At 39.8% G+C, this 16,999-nt stretch overlaps 1 pseudogene; it reads left to right on the top strand.

Annotated features, from left to right (window-relative positions):
* The first annotated feature begins 13,912 nt into the window (after window positions 1-13,912).
* LOC122672308 lies at window positions 13,913-16,645 on the top strand (annotated as a pseudogene).
* Window positions 16,646-16,999: the final 354 nt, after the last annotated feature.

Genomic DNA, 16,999 nt, shown 5'->3' with positions numbered 1-16,999 from the left:
TTAGGGTTTATAATGGATGTCGAATTCGCCTAGCTCAACACACCATGCTATCAGTCTCCCGGAGTGGTCAGGCTTGGCCAAAATCTTCTTTCATGGTTGGTTGGTGAGTACTTCGATGGTATAAGCTTGAAAATAAGGCCTTAGCTTCCTTGCTGCAACAATCAGCGCATAGGCATATTTTTCCACGTTGCTATACCTGGTTTCTGCATCTAAAAGGACTTTACTTACATAATATATCGGTTTTTGTGTTCGCCCATCTCCTCTGACCAATACCGCATTTACTCCAACAACAGAAATGGCCAGATACAATTATAATATATCCCCTGGTTCAGGTTTGGATAGAAGCGGGGGTTGTGCCAGATATCTTTTTAGTTCGATGAAGGCGATCTACCATTCTTTAGTCCACTCGAAGGTAAGTTTGAGTCCTTGGGTTCCTCATTCTTTTGCTCGATTTTTAAGAGCCTTGAAGAAAGGTAGACATCGGTCCCCCGAACTCGAAATGAATCTCCCAAGTGCCGTAACTCTTCCTGTTAGTTCTTGTAATTCCTTGACTCTACCAGGCAGGTACATCTCAAGTATAGCTTTGATCTTGGCTGGATTAGCTTCTATTCCTCTTCGGGAAACCATAAAACCGAGGAACTTCCCAGATGTAACCCAAAAAGTGCACTTGGCTGGATTCAACTTCATGTTGCTTTCTCTTAGAACTTGAAATGTCTCCTTTAGATTTGTGATATGATCTTGTGCTTTCAAGCTTTTCACAAGCATGTCATCTACATAAACTTCCATGTTCTGACCTATTTGATGTTTGAAGAGATAATTCACCAAACGTTGGTAGGATGCCCCTACGTTCTTCAGCCCAAATGGCATCTGAATATAGCAGTTTGTATCTCTGCCTGCGATAAAACAAGTTTTCAAAACATCAGGCTCATACATCTTAATCTGATTATATCCTGAATAGGCATCCATGAAAGAAAGCATTTCATGGCTTTTCATCTATCAACAAATCAATGCGAGGCAAAGGGTAATAGTCTTTAGGGCAAGCTTTATTCAAATCAACAAAGTCAATACACATTCGTCATTTGCCATTAGACTTTGGGACCATTACAACATTTGAAAGCCATTCTGGGTAGATGGCTTCCTCCATGAATCCAGCATCCAGTAGCTTGGTCACCTCCTCAATTATTTTCTCTAGTCGTTCGGGTGCAAAAGTTCTCTTTTTCTGAAACACTAGTTTGGCATTGGGGTAGATGCTAAGCTTATGCTCAGCTATCTTTCTGTCTATTCCAGGCATATCAGTAGCTGACGAGGTAAATACATCTGCGTTTGCTCTCAGGAAATTTATGAGCTCGGTTTTTCTCTCTCCAACCAGGTTTGCTCCTATCTGGACAATGCGCATAGTGTCCCCTTCTATCATTTCTATGGAGGTCAGATCTTCCGCTGGTTCGCCTCTTTTCGGCTCTTTAATATCTTGGTTATCATCCAAATGGATCAGGTTCATTTGATGTTCCTTTCCCCTGGCCCTCAAGTATCCTTCGTAGCAGCGGCGGGCCATCACTTGGCTTCCTCGAGATTCTCCAATCCCATGATCAGTAGGGAATTTCATTACCAAATGAGGTGTAGGCACCACCGCTTGTAGCGTGTTAAGTCCAGGGCGTCCTAATATCCCGTTGTGTGCTGAATTCACCTTTACCACCAGAAAGTTCATCATCACAGTAGAGAGTTTGGGTTCTGTCCCTATCGTGACCAACAACTCAATTAATCCTTCGACCTGAACAGGGGCTCCATTGAACCCATACAATGGGGATTCTACTCTTTTCAGCATCTTGGGTTTCAGGAGCATCTTTTCAAACGCATCATAATACTGGACATCAACCGAGCTCCCATTATCAACCAAGATTCTCCCTACCGTACAATTGGCTATTACCATCTTGATCACTAGAGCATCATCGTGGGGCGTCTGGATATCTATCAGATCTTCATCAGAAAAAGTTATCGGGTAGCTGGTCCTCCTCTTCTTAATGACAGTCTCCATTTGGAGCACATTCCGCGCATGCTGCTTTCGAGAGTTGGAGGTTTTTCCTCCCATACCAGGTCCACCAAATATGGTTGTGATCTCTCTCAAAGGTACATTCTCAATGTGGGGCTTACCTCAGAGTGGTTCTTCTTTATCTGCCTTGGGAGATGACTTGCGCCTTTCCTAGGGTTCCCGAGCTCGGGAATCCATATTTCCATTGTTCGCCTCTTTTTTAACAAATCGATCGAGACATCCCCTTTGGATAAGTGCTTCTATCACGTCTTTTAGCTGTCTACACTCCTCAGTATCGTGGCCGTGATCTTGATGAAAACGACAGTACTTATGTTTATTACGTTCATATGCTAGTTTGACCATCTTGGCTAGCCAACGCAATACGACCTGATCCTTGATTTCATTTAACACATATGCCCGGGTGTGCATTAGTGCAATATATTTTGGTTCGGATTCTCTCTCTGGGACCCGAGGTATCCAAGCTTTTCTATCATCTTTTCTTTTCTTCCCATTCTCATCATCTCGGTTGCGCTTTGCTCCGACCTCTCGTGGAATTTCTTCCTTCCTCGTCGAAGGTCTCTTCTCGGTTCCGTCTTCTCTTTCTGCCGTAAGAACTTTAGCTAAGTTGATATACTTTTCACACCTTGAGAATAATTCGTACATGTCTCTAGGTTCATCCATGATTAATGATTTTTTCAACTCGATATCTCGGATTTCACTTCTCAGAGCTTGGAACTTTACCATTGAGTGATGGTTTTGCACCTGCAGAGCTTCTTTATTGAATCTTGTGAGAAAATTTCTGATGGATTCTTCTGGTTACTGCTTTATGGCGAGGAGATTAGCAGCTATCTTCTTGTGTATCTTGCTGCTTACAAAATGAGCCAAGAGGGCCCGTCCTAAAGCTATAAAATTAGAGAAAGATCGTGGAGGGAGACCAGAAAACCATTATCGTGCGGCTCCCTTCAAAGTAGATGGGAAGGCTCTGCACATTATGGCATCTGAAGCACCTTGAAAGAACAAGATGGACTTGAAAGTTTCCAAGTGATCCTTCGGGTCAGTTAAGCCAGCGTATTGTTCTATAGCTGGCATCTTGAATCCTTTTGGAAGAGGTTCAAACCCCACCTCATCTGTGAACGCCAGATCTGTCATAAAATGGAAGTCGTGAATCGGGGCTTGGTTCTTTCCCTTTATGACTTCTTGTAACTGATCTTGGAGTTCCAAGACTTTGTCGTTCAGAGCTTGTTCAAACTTCGTCATATATGAATCTTGATTCTTGGTGTTTCGTGGGATCTCCCTGTTCCTTCGTCGAGCATCATTCGCATTACTGTGGTTCTCACTGTGCTCTGGGGAATAGGATCTTTCTCTATTTGCTGGTGGCGGTGGTGGAGGTATCCCCTGTAGAAGACCACGTTGCATTTCCAACATTTGCTCAATCTTATCATCCCAGCGAGTTTGCATCACGTTGAACTGCTCCATCGTGACATAACGTGGTGGATCTTCGGAAAGTCTTGGCCGTGACTCAGCCGAGCATGATAGCTCTTGATCCTCTGGGATAGGATCTTGCATTTCTTGTTGGGGATTGCTGGTGAAGCTCCTCTCAGACCAGCAGCTGGGGGTCTGGGAGGAAGGATAGCAGCATGAGTGGCTGCTGGCGTAGATCGTGTGATCCTCGCTTGATTTCTTATGTTTGTCATGGTGGGATCTGCGTAGGTTTCTGTCCCTCGTTCCCACAGACGGCACCAAATGTTTCACCAAGATTTCTTCCAGAAAATAGATCGGAAGAAATCCTTCTCAATGAAGATGAATTGATTACAGTAATATGGAACGAAAAACAGATCTATTCTTCAATTAGAGAAAAATTTGATACATCTTTCTACATAATCCTCTCTGGTTTTCTTTTCTTCCAAAATGTCTCTTTTTTCCAAAAAACCACCCTTCCTGTGTGTGTCAATTCCCTTTTATACATAGAGTCCCCTAGAGAAGATTGCACGTTAGTTATCCTCTTTTCCTTTGCTCCACGTGGCCTCCTCGTTTTACATTCTTGGAGTGGTCCCCTCTTTGATCTTTTCCGTAATTGGTGCAATCTATTGAGGATGCTTCAACCGTCACTGGAGAGTGAAGTTGTAACCGCCTGGTTTCTCATTGAACGTGTTAGTTTCTTTATAAATCCAAGTGTAGGGCCAGGATTAAAAATAAGAAAATGAGTATATCAGCCCCAAAAGCAATTCACATCTTCTTTCACATTTATTTCTCACATGGATCCACGATAGAAACATAAAGAGATCGGGGTCATCTGTCTTTTACAAAACATCACCTGCAAACCATCTTCTACTTGGAGTTTCTTTCTACAGTTGAAGCAAGAGTTGAAGAAAGAGGAGGACAAACATCTCAGCAGAAGCCATTGTTTTTGGAGTTTATTGCTCTTTCATACGGTTATCAGGTTAAGTATTTCATGCAACCATTCTTACAACTTGGGGTTTCTTCTTCTTGTTCGATCTTCTGATTTTTATTATTATTATTTTTTTTATAATAATCTTTGTTCCATGTTTATTGCTTTATATTTATCATTCTCAATTTTTCTTTATTAGAGTGGAGTGTCAAAGGAAGGACAACATCTGAGAAGCAAGTGTTTTTTTTATTATTTTTGAAGGGTTTTATTGCTCCTTTCCTTAGCCAGGTAAATCATCCATCTATCCTTAAAGCTTACAGCCTCTAGCTTCTTCTTCTTGTTCTTCTAATTTTTTAGACAATTTTTATTTTTATTATTCATAATATTTCAGTATTAGAGATTTCTGAATTACAAGTAATGTAAGTGTTGGGAGAAAACCTTTCCCTTTAGATAGCTAAGATATCTTATTTATCATTATATTTTGGAGGTTTATGAGTTGAGATAGCTAATCACAGTTTGAAACAATGATCTAATTCACATATGGACCAGGGTTTTAAGAATCAGGAATCGATCGTGATCGATCTCAATTTCCATCAATCCAACACATCGGATTCACACCCAAAAACCCTAGAAATTTCCAGTTTGGTTTTTTTATGTGAGGATCGATTCTAAGGTTCTTGAACACCTATTTGGACCGGTTCTGAATCAATCCAAATTATAATCCTCAATGACCGATTTCATTTCCGATTCTATGTTTTAAAACCTTGATATGGAAGTCATTCTACTTAACTTTCGTTTTTCCACCTAACAAAAATTGTGTGTTAGGTGGGAGTGGGAGAGGAAGACAAAAGAAGAATCAATTCAGAGCAATCCAAGCTGAAAAGTCCAAAAGCCTTGGGACGTTGAGTCATCAGACACGTGATGACGAATTATTGAGGGCCCCAAACTACAAAAGTAAAGTTTAATAGGTCAGATGAAGTTACACTTCCCTCTTTTGAGTCTGGTAATTGGGGCTATGGGGTCCGGTCACTTTCCTTGTAGGCCTTTTGATCCTTTGGTCTGGTAAAAGAGTTCATGGGTGTTTTGTTGTAGCCGACTCCTCTACTTTCTTCCGCCAGCCCCTACTGCCATGTGCGTCCAACACACGAGCAAGGCGGAATGTACCGCCTTACCCGAGCGGGGGTAAGGTGGTACTTTCCATCTTGCTTGTGTGTGTGGACGCACAATAGTACCAGGCAGGCGAAAGTAGAGGAGTTGGATCCTGTTTTGTTCTCTTTCTTCCTTTGTCATTGGATTGGGCAGTTGCACCATTAACTAAGGTCTATTATCACGAATTGATCGATCCCGAGTCCCGACCATGGTTCGTAATCTCGGATTGGATAAGCAGATCCGATACACTTATACGGACAAGGGCTGATATAAAGGTAAAACATAAAATATGGGCAAATGCATCATATTTGGCTTGATTTTGGGGTGATACATCGAGTCTGGATCCTCTCCATTGACATTTAACCACCAGAGTCGATCTCCCACCATCCATGGGGTGTGGGGATCACCTCTGGGATGTGGGAACCACACCCCATGGATGGTGGGAGATTGACTCTAGTGGTTAAATGTCATTGGAGAGGATCTGACCAATCCAACGCCGATACTGAGATTACAAATCATAATCCCAACATAATCAATATTCATCCAAAGAGGTTTTGGAATCGCCCGACCGATCATGGTAGATTTTGATTTTCTAATTTTAAAATAGGAGAAAGAATGCCATCCGATTATGTATTGTGGCCTATCCCGTGCCCAGACATAGCCGAGTGCAAAATGATGAGCACACCCTTGCACCCAGCTGTGTCGGAAACAAAGCCCTGTTCATGATATTTTTCACTCATATTTTGGCTTTTGAAAAGCATGATAATAAATATAAATATAAAGTTGTAAATAATTCTTGGGATTTTATGTTATAAGTATATGCCGTATTCAAAGCATATGTTAAACTTAACCAGAAGGTAGCACGAGCATATGAAATTTTTTTTTTTCTGGACTAGTCCACAAGCTTAAAAGCCCAGTCTATGCTCTGAAATTTTCGAGTGGACTCCACCAGCCAAACTTGCAGCCCTAGAAAAAATGACATCTCTTTATAAAATGTCATCATTCTATCCACCTAAATGAAACAATAATGCACAGCAACCTAGGTTACTGATAGACCGTTCCACAAGATCTAGATTCATGGAAGTCATTCTAGTTTATAGTTTTGATGAACATGCAAGACAGGTACCAATTGCAAAAAGGACTAGTTTTGGTTCACCTAGGGCAACTCAACCTTTATTCGCCAAGCTAGTTTGGAAACCACAAAACATGGAATAGTTGTCATCGTAGGTGCCATGGATTTTATGATTCAACCTTGCACCTTCATCTCTCGCGATGGAGTGAGGGACATTGAGTCTTCTTTATCGTAGAGGACGATGAAATGAGTCGCCACATGGATCAGGGTCTATAACCTAGAAATTTCTCACCTTTTCAAGAGAGAGGTTGACTTCAAAATGGTTATGGTCTGATTAAAGAATTGGGTGTGTACATAACTGATATGTCTCAAGTTATGGACACGGGCAGGGTTTAAGCATGCGATCCGTCCTGTAAAACTAGTCTTCCTATGACTTGACATTTTTATCAAATAATAAGCATTCAATAGAAGATGGTATAAAGTAACAATAATATAAAAGGGAGAAACTCACCTGAAGCCAACAGGTAACAGTATAAAAAGGGATTTATGTAAATGAACACAAAGGAGTTGATAAATGATGCCAATATCTATAAAACGGCAAAACAGGTAACATAGACAACAAATTGCTTGTATTGAGTGGTAGAAGTAAATAAATAACCATAACAATAGATATGGGAATAAGAACTCTGTTCGGGAGTGTGGCCTACACCAGTACTCCCATGAGTCTATCTCTCTCTTCCCCATATGAAAAGACACATCTCCCCCTTGCTTTGAGGAGTAGAGAGATAGACACATGGGAATGCTGGCATAGGCCACACTTTCAGATAGAAAACTACTTCCCAACGAATATAACGGATAAAGAATGCTAATTGGTCGTGCTCAAAGCATGGCGACCATGCCTAGACACAAAAAGCGCCTTGTGTGCCTGGAAATTACCGTCTAACCCTCATGTAAAAGCAGAATCTCCAGGTGTCCAAAGCACTTTTGTGTCTAGGCGTGGTCGCCACGTTTTGCACACACCGGAAAGCATTCTATTACCCTAAATATAAATATTCTGGAAATGTACGAAAAATGTATGAATAATACCATATGAAAAGGACCAAATGTATAGAATGCCAATAAATTGGATTCGGTGAATACTTATGGTAATGACCAAAAAGTACAAATGACACAAAGCAGTAGCAATTGGCTTACTTGCTCTGGATACTAGAACTGGCAGTTGGAACAGTTTATAAACAAATATGGAAACCGGTAGCAACTAGAGCTAACTAGCTCTGGATACTAGAACTGGCTACTAGAGAAGTTTATATGGAACTAGTAGCAACCCTTTTTACTAGCTCTGGACACCAAAAATGGAGTAAATGGTCCTTTGCAGTGCCGTAATGACACCTCCTTTGTGGTTGAGCTCCTCACCAATTGCATACATCACAACAAAGATCAACACAAGTAACCACGTGGCGTAGTTACATGCTCGGTGCGAAGGCACATGACTTACCTATAATGAAACTACAACCCTTAGCCTCGTACCTTCGGATGTATCAAAGAGGTTGTGTTGCCTTACCATTTGATCACTTTTGTGAAGACACGGTGAGAGGTATTTTGAGGCACACATTGTTAAAGGTGAACCTCATTTCCCAATCCAACTCTATGCATCATATAATGACATATAGAACTATTATGTCTAGGATACGCCATACTAATAGTAAAATTAATTGTGCAAAACCAATTGGCCCGGTTCTTTTTCAGCCCTAGATATTGTTTACCACATCATGGACCGACCCGGTTTGACTATATGGTCCTCAATATTCAAACCAACTGTAGAACTAGTTCAACTTTGTATCCACACTCACTAACTCTTACTTGATGTGTATGTTGTATGATCGTGTCTGTTGCATCATATGCATGCATATTCCATGTCTGGAATGCAAAATTTTGGGCACCTAGGTTATAAGGGATAATGAATAAAATTTGGCCCTAACAAATGTCCTATTTAATAGGCACTATTCCACCGATGCGGAAGAAGACTGGCTACTTCCCTCTTGGGTTAGGTCTGATAGTAGATTGACCCATAGTGGTCGCTCTCCCAAGAGAATCCAGAATCAGCCGTTGAATTGATGCAAGCTTAGATACAAAACTTCACCAACTTAGTCAGTGGGTTACTTCAAAACCATAATCATCCTAACCACAATGAGCCATTGTGGGCCATATCCACATGTTGTTGCATAGAGATCTACATGAGAATCCAAACATGTCCTTGATGATGACACTAGGTGTAGACACTGAATTTTGTCAACCCTCGGCGATGATGACAACAGGACATGGACAGACATCGGTATCTCTCTCAAGAAGGACTCTTGCCCCTATACCTAAGCCATATCACCCTCATATCCCTAAAATGATTTATAAGACCCTTTTACAAAATGCTGAAGGAGGTACTGTTCACCTTCCCCACCAGGAGGTGTTGGGGGGCAGAGCCCCTCGACAACATTTTTTTATGAAGAGTTAGAAGGGACGAAAAACCCAGAAAACCCAAAATAGCCCAAAATCCGAGGGCTAAGGGGATGCCAAAACCATGGCGCCGCAGATGGCCAAGTACGCCGTTGCACAAAACCCACGACACCACGAAAAGTACAGTGTTGCAGGCCTACATCATTCGCAACACTGCATGATTTTCCTCCATGGCGCCACGGAGGGCTTCCACGGAGCCGCGGTAGGCCTATGCGGCGCCGCAAACGACCAGACTACCCTATAAATAGGGGTGACCCCTACCCTCATTTTTCAAGCTAGAAAGACCCTTGGACGGGTTCCATCCCCATTTTTATCCCAATTTTGTCTCCTTTTGAGCCTTCCCACATCTCTTTTAGTCCCCCTTTTGTTAGCCTCGATCATCCTTAGCCAGGGGTAGATCTATCGATTGCCCCGCTTGAGGAGTGATCTTAGCAGCCCTTTTTTCTAGCTTTCGTCTCAGCCGTTATTCTGTTCGCATACAAATAATGAAGAAGCCTCTGTTACAGCCGTTATTCTATTTACATACAGATAACAAAAATTCTATATATAGCCGTTACTTTGCCCAAAATATGAGTAACGGAATCCATCTCACATAGCTTTTACTCTGTCCGACAAGAGAGAGGCAAGTCGATTATCCATCTCCACGTGAGCCATGGGATATCATATATTTCATATTTGGTACATTTTCATTCATTTATTTTGTTTTTTGACAGGTATTTGTCTCTTTCTTTCTTTTTATATCTGGCACAACGTAGACCATCAAAGTAGTTCACTTTATTGTTCTTTGTAAATTATTTTTGTTCTTTCTTTCTTATGTTTGATGCATCATAATATAGCCTTTGAATGTTGGTAAATGATGTGTTATTATGGGAGAATTTTTTAAATCTAGCATTTAGTAGAAAGATCGGTTTAACCGGGTGAGATGGGGTACTAATACCTTTCCACGTTCGTAACCTAACTATTTACCCATAATCTTTGACCAGATCGTGTGAAATCACGGAGCCTTTTCCTCTCACCCCGGATGGGGCAACACCCATTGGGTCCTAGGCCCGAATCCTTTGTAGCGACTCCATTTATTTTGATATATGAAGCATGGCCCCAACCCACACGTCAACAACACTCCTTTTGTCGCCAAAGGTCCAAGTGAAAACCGATTCCTCCCAGATTCAGATTGCGTTCCTTTGTGGCGACTCCATTCTAGGGTTATTTTGGTTATTTTATTTTTCCGATTTTCTCAATTTGCCCAAAAGGATAGGAAATGTCACCCAACTATTAGTTGAGCCTTGTACATCGTTCAAGGACATCCGATCAACATTGTTGTGCCCGTTTCCAAGGTGACAGAGTTATGTGTCTACAATCATATTTATCATTCTCAATTTTTCTTTATTAACATTGTCTCAGAAGCAAGTGTTTTTTGGGTTTCACTGGTTCTTCCCATAATTAAGTATGTGTATAAATGCATTCTTAAAACATAGGGGTCATGGCTTCTTCCTCCATTTCTTATGGTTTTTTGTTTGTCTAAATTTCATGTTCACTACTTTCTATTTATTATTGTCAAAATTTTCTCATTTGAGTGTTCAGAGGAAGGATAATGTCTTAGGAACGAGTCTTTTTTTTTTTTAGTTTTATTGCTCCTCATAATCAGGTAACTATCATGCATCTATTCTTAAAGGTTAGTGGGGCCTAGCTTCTTCTTATTGTTCTTCTATTTTTTTTTCAATCTTAATTTCATTTTTACTTCTTCCTATTTATAATTCTTAATTTTTCTTTATCAGATTATTGAGAGGAAGGACAACATCTCAGAAACAAGTGTTTTTTTTTTGGGAATTATTGCTTATTTCCCCCATAATTAGGTAAGTATATTGCATATATTCTTGAAGCTTAGGGGCTTTGGCTTCCTCCAAAATTTTTTTTTTTCTTTCATTTCTATTTCATGTTCATTTATCATTCTTAATATTTCTTTGTTAGAGTATTGAGAAGAAGCACAACATCTCAGGAGCAAATGTTTTTTGGTTTTATTTCTTCTTCTTCCCATAATCAGGTCAGTATCATGCATCTATTCTTAAAGCTACTTAAGGGCTTTGGTTTCTTTCATTTGTTCTTCTAGTTTTTATTTTTAATCCCTATATCATATTCACTGCTTCATATTTATCATTCTCAATTTTTCTTTATTAAAGTGTTGAGAGGAAGGACATCATCTCAGGAGCCAGTCTATTTTTGTGTTTTATTGCTCCTCAAAATCAAGTATCATGCACACATTCTTAAAGTTTAGGGGCCCTGATTTCTTCTTGTTGTCTTCCTAGTTTTTCTTTTTATGCTCTATTTCATGTTCACTGCTTCATTTATCATTCTCAATTTTTTTTTATTAGAGTGTTGAGAGGAAGGACGATATCTCATAAGCAAGTGTGTTTTGGGTTTTATAGCTCCTTCCCATAATCAAATAAGTATCATATATCTATTCTTATAGCTCAGGTGCCCTAAGTTCTTCCTCTTGTTCTTATGGTTTTCTCTCTTAAGCTCTATTTTACATTCATTGCTGCATATTTGACATTATCTATTATTCTTTAATTAGAGTGTTGAGAGGAAAGAAGACATCTTAGAAGCAAGTGTTTTTGGACTTAATTGCTTCTGCTTCCCTAAACAGGTAAGTGTCATGTATCAATTCTAAAACCATAGGGGTTCTGGGTTCTTCCCATGTAATGTTGTTCTTTTTTTTTTTTTTTTTTTTTTTTTTCTTTCTTTTATTCTCTCTTTCATGTTTCTTGCTTCATATTTATCATTCTCAAATTTTCTTTATTACAGTGTTGAGAGGGAAGCTAGCATAGCATCTCAGAGGCAAGTGATTTTTGGGTTTCATTGCTCCTTCTTCCTCTAATCAAGTAAGTCTCATGCATTTATTTCTTAAAGCTTAGCAGCCTTGGCTTCTTCCTCTTGTTATTTTGGGAGTAAATAGCTTTCATTGTAAAAAAGTAAAAGAGAAATTTTAAACATAGCAGCTAGGTAAGAAAAAAGAAAGAAGTGGAAACTATAAAAACAGCAAAAATAAAATTATGTTGGAATAGGGGTGATATCCCATGTGAGAATCATTACTCTAGCTTCTACATTTGCAAGATCAGCTCAGCTGTGGAGTTAAATGATCTTGGACACCAGTAGAACATGGTATTCAAAGCTGCCATCCTCGCTCTCACACATCATATTACATTCGAAATTAAGTATCCATTCTTACCAAAAATAAAGAAAAGAAAGAAATTTAAGTCTCCATTGTCCTGTCATCTGATAAGCCTCCATCCATCTAATGGCAACTTCTGAATTTTCCGCCCTCAATAGTGCTTCAGCCATAAAACTCTTATGCAGATCCAAATTAACCTCAATAAAAGGGTTCTTAACTCAGCACCTGTAGAATGCATTCTTTCATCCCACCATCTGATCACTTTTAGTTCTGTTTTGTATAAATACATAATAGCCTTGAACTACAACATGAAAAAGAAAAACTCTTCTGGTAGAGGGCTCATTTTGAGTTTCTCATTTTTTAAAGTGATGATTTTCAGAAAGGATCCTTAAGTGTTATACATGGGATTTAATGTTATATGCTCTACTCAAAGCATGTGTAAAACTTTGCAGAATGTGGCATCTTTTCCCTACTTAGGGGGGGGGGGGGGGGAAATTACATGATTAGCAACTTTTGGGTTTTCATGTACAAAACTGTCCACCTTATGTTTGAGTTAAGAGAAATAGACAAAAACAAGTTTAGTTTTACAAAACTAGACAAAACAGTGACTCTGCTTCATCCTTCGTCTTCCTCGAAAGTTCCTCTCTAAAAAAATCTCTTTTTTTTTCCTCTGTTACTTGGGGTAGCAAAGAATGGTAGTGGTTGGGACAGGGGTGGGGCTGCAAGGAACGGAGGATACTTGGACGAGAAGGCAATGGTAGGGGTAAAAATGTCTAAAAAAGTATGTGTGGGAAGGAGAGACACTATTTTGTCCAGTTTTGTAAACCTTTACTTGTTTTGGTCTATTTTTGTTAATTCAAACACAAGATGGACAGTTTTGTAAATAAAAATCCAAAAATAACTAATCATATAATTTTCCCAAAATTTTATGTTGCGTTTATAGCTTCACAATCCCCTCTCCTAGATCCAGCTCCTCTCCAACACACGTCGTGCGGTTGAGGGGCTTCGATCCACACCATGGTGCACATCTCGATGTAATGGCACATAGATCAAGACCTCCCCAACCGACAATGTGCGCTGAACATCGTCCTCGGGAGAGGAGCTCAATTCCGTCACCCCCCCTATCGTCTTTTGAATTGCTAATTTATTAGAATCAGGTTTTGAAATCTTGGCAGGTGAAAATTTTCATTAATGGCTTCCAGTTGGACAAATAGTAGCCGCCATTGGGCAACTAATAGCAGCAATTGGGCAATGTTTATGGGTCCCACTCAAGCGTCAAATCAGCTATGTCAAAAATTTTGAAAAAACTTTTAAAAAGCTGAAAGGGACAGATCTCTATAATAAAAAAGGAAGGATGTAAACAGTGTGATAGACAGAGATACTGTATCAAAAAGGCCGACAGCTGAATGTCGAGCGTGGCCTCGGAAGGTGGTAGAGATAGAAAATAAATTTGATACCATAAAAACAGAGTTCCAAAAACATAAGCGTTGCATTGGCGGATTATGCCCTAACATTTGGTGGCGAAAGAAATTGGGAAAGAAAATATTGAAAATGATAGATGAGATTGTTGATCTCTTCAAGGACCACTCAATGTTTTCAGGAAGATATGTGGTTGAGGCACCTCTACAGTCAGTTGAACCAAAAACCTGCACCAACTATAGAAGGAGTTGATACATCAATTAATTGTATTGTCCAGAAGATATTAAGATGCATAAGGGATGATGATATCCATAAGATTGGCATATGGGGTATGGGTGGAGTTGGAAAGACAACTTCAATGACGCTCATAAACAATTCACCCGAAATAGCAGGTATGTTGGACATGGTTATTTGGGTAACTGTGTCCAAGGAAGGAGATAAGATCAGAAAGGTACAAAAGGATATTCTAAAGCGTCTAAAATTGCAGTTTGATGATGATGATGAGTATGTTGAAAGCACTGCCAGTAGAATTCTTCAAAGATTGGGTTTTAATCAGATGGAGTGTGATTGTTCTCTGCCTGGGAGTGGGAGCCCTGGCTGTACCCAGACACATTGGGCGGTCATTTCGCCCACCCCCATGTGTTCGGACATATCCTGCACCCTCGGCACACAGAGAACATTTGGCCTAAGATGAAGTATTTGCTGCTTCTAGATGATGTGTGGGACACAATGGATTTGGAAAAAATAGGAATTCCCAAACCAAGCAGAGAAAATGGATGCAAAATGATAATGACGACTCGATCCATGGTTGTCTGTACCAAAATGGAGATTGATGAAGCGATTAAAGTTGAAGTCTTATCTGAAAAAGAGGCGTGGAACTTGTTTCTCAAAAACGTCGGCAACGTTGTGGATTCAAAGGCTATAAGAGAAATAGCTACACAGGTCGTTGGAGAATGCCAAGGTTTGCCCCTTGCCATATTGTAATTGGAGGGTGCTTAAGAAATAAGAATGACCCAAGTGAATGGAGAAATGCATTGAAGGAGTTGAGATCAAATAAGTACGAAATTATTGATGACATTGAAGAATCTGTTTTTAAGATATTGAAGTTCAGTTATGATCATTTAAAGAGCAAGAACATAAAGAATTGCATTTTATATTGTGCTTTGTACCCAGAGGACTATGAGATTGGAGAAACAGAAGTTGTAGAACGTTGGTGGGCAGAGGGTTTCATTGATGGTGATTTAAGCTTGGATGAGGCAAATGATAAAGGGCGTGCTATAATAAATTACTTAAAAGATGTTTCATTGTTGGAAGATGGCCGTCGGTTTGTGAAGATGCATGACGTGATTAGAGATTTGGCGTTAAAAATCACATCATCAGCATCAACATCATCACCATTGTCTCCTAATATGGTTGTTGCAGAGGATGGTAATCAATTTTTGGTTAAAGCAAATATGAGAATAGAGAAGCTCTCAAATGAGGTAGATTGGGGACAGTTTCAAAGGATCTCATTGATGCGTAATTATGTTGGCAATCTACCTGAGAACCCAGCAGCCCTCTTACTTGTGACATTATTTTTGCAGTATAATGGAAATTTGAGAAGAATTCCAGAATCATTCTTCCAGCATATGCACAAGCTTCGAGTTTTGGACCTCTCATCCAGTGATATCAGGGAGTTACCATCTTCTGTTTCCAATTTAGTAAGCCTTCGAGGATTATTCCTCCTTGAGTGTCGCTGTTTGGTTACACTACCATCCCAAATAGGGAATCTTAAAAAACTTCAAGTGCTTCATTTAGGAGGCGCCCAGTTGGAGTGCTTACGTATTGAAATTCATCAGCTTACGCTCCTTAGAAGTCTGCAAGTGTTATTTGGAAGAAATCTACCAAGTGGGAATCGACTGAGGTTTCCTAATGGGATTATATCAAGGCTCTCTCTGCTTGAAAACTTGAGAATATGTGTACCGCCGGGTGAATATCCAGAGTTCGGAGAAAGCATTGGGGGAAGAGGTGGCTACCTTAAAGCAACTAATTCACCATGAGTTTTATTTTCCAACATTGGAAGGTTTTGAGCATTTTCTAAGTGAAAGTTGTCCATGGAAAAATAAAAGCTTGATGAAGTCATTTCGATTCATTGTGCACTGCGACAATGAGGCTCCACACCACATAATTGAATCTGAAGAAGAAGCATCAAATATGCGATATTTACGAATGATGAGACGGAATTACACACCCAACAGCACTGTATTTGCAGAGGTACTACAGCGGACCAATTTTTTCCATTTAGAAGGCCATCAGACTTGTCAAGGGCTATTGGAATTTGGGTTGGAGAACTTAAATCAGCTGAAACTATGTGTTGTTCGTCGATGCAACATGATGGAGATCATCATCAATGGAAATGATTTAACTACTACTACAACAACAACAACTACATGTGCAGTTTTACCAAACTTGGAATACATGAAAGTGTGTGTTATGCCAACTATGAGAGCCATTTGGGAAGGGCCAATGCCACCAGGAAGCTTCAGCAGTTTAGCATCTTTGACAATCTTTGCTTGTGATAACATGAGAACGATTTTCACATGGGGCATACTCCAACAACTTTCAAACCTTGAAGAAGTTAGTGTCGGTTATTATCGTACCGTCCAAGTAATAGTGAATAAAGAAGAAGAAGAAGAAGAAGAAGAAGAAGGTGATGATGATGTTGCTCTTTTACCCAAATTGAAGAAACTCACTCTTGAGATACTACCCAGATTAGAAAGGATTTGGAAAACAGTTTCTTCTCATCCCATGGCGCCATCGTTACAAAGGATATCAGTTAGAGATTGTCCAAATCTGATGCCTCCTATGAGTTTGCTGGGGATTCTTAAGCAGCAGCAACAAAATGGATTGTTGGAAAGGGAATATTATCAGTAGGGGGCAGAGAAGAGAGAGTGTCAAGGGTTGTTGGGGGGGGGGGAGAAGAAAGAGGATGTGAGAGAGAGTTTCCCACTCTGGCATCACAGGGAAACTTTTCCCTTCATCTTTTTTTTGGTAATGTCTTTTTTCCTTCATTTTAAATGTTATTGGAAGTATTTGTATTTTTTATAAAGGGTAATTTACACATACCACCCCTGAGGTTTAACAAAAGTATAATTTTACCTCCAGTTTAGGATAATTTTGTGTACCCCCGTGAGGTTTACAAACATTAAAAAATACACCCATTCCTTCAGTTCATGACTAACAACGTTAAAAATATGATGTGAACTGATAGAATTGCCCTTGCAACAA

Source organism: Telopea speciosissima, chromosome 8 (assembly GCF_018873765.1).
Source record: "Telopea speciosissima isolate NSW1024214 ecotype Mountain lineage chromosome 8, Tspe_v1, whole genome shotgun sequence".
NCBI classification, from domain to species: Eukaryota; Viridiplantae; Streptophyta; class Magnoliopsida; order Proteales; family Proteaceae; genus Telopea; species Telopea speciosissima.
This window is presented reverse-complemented; position numbering and strand designations above follow the sequence as displayed.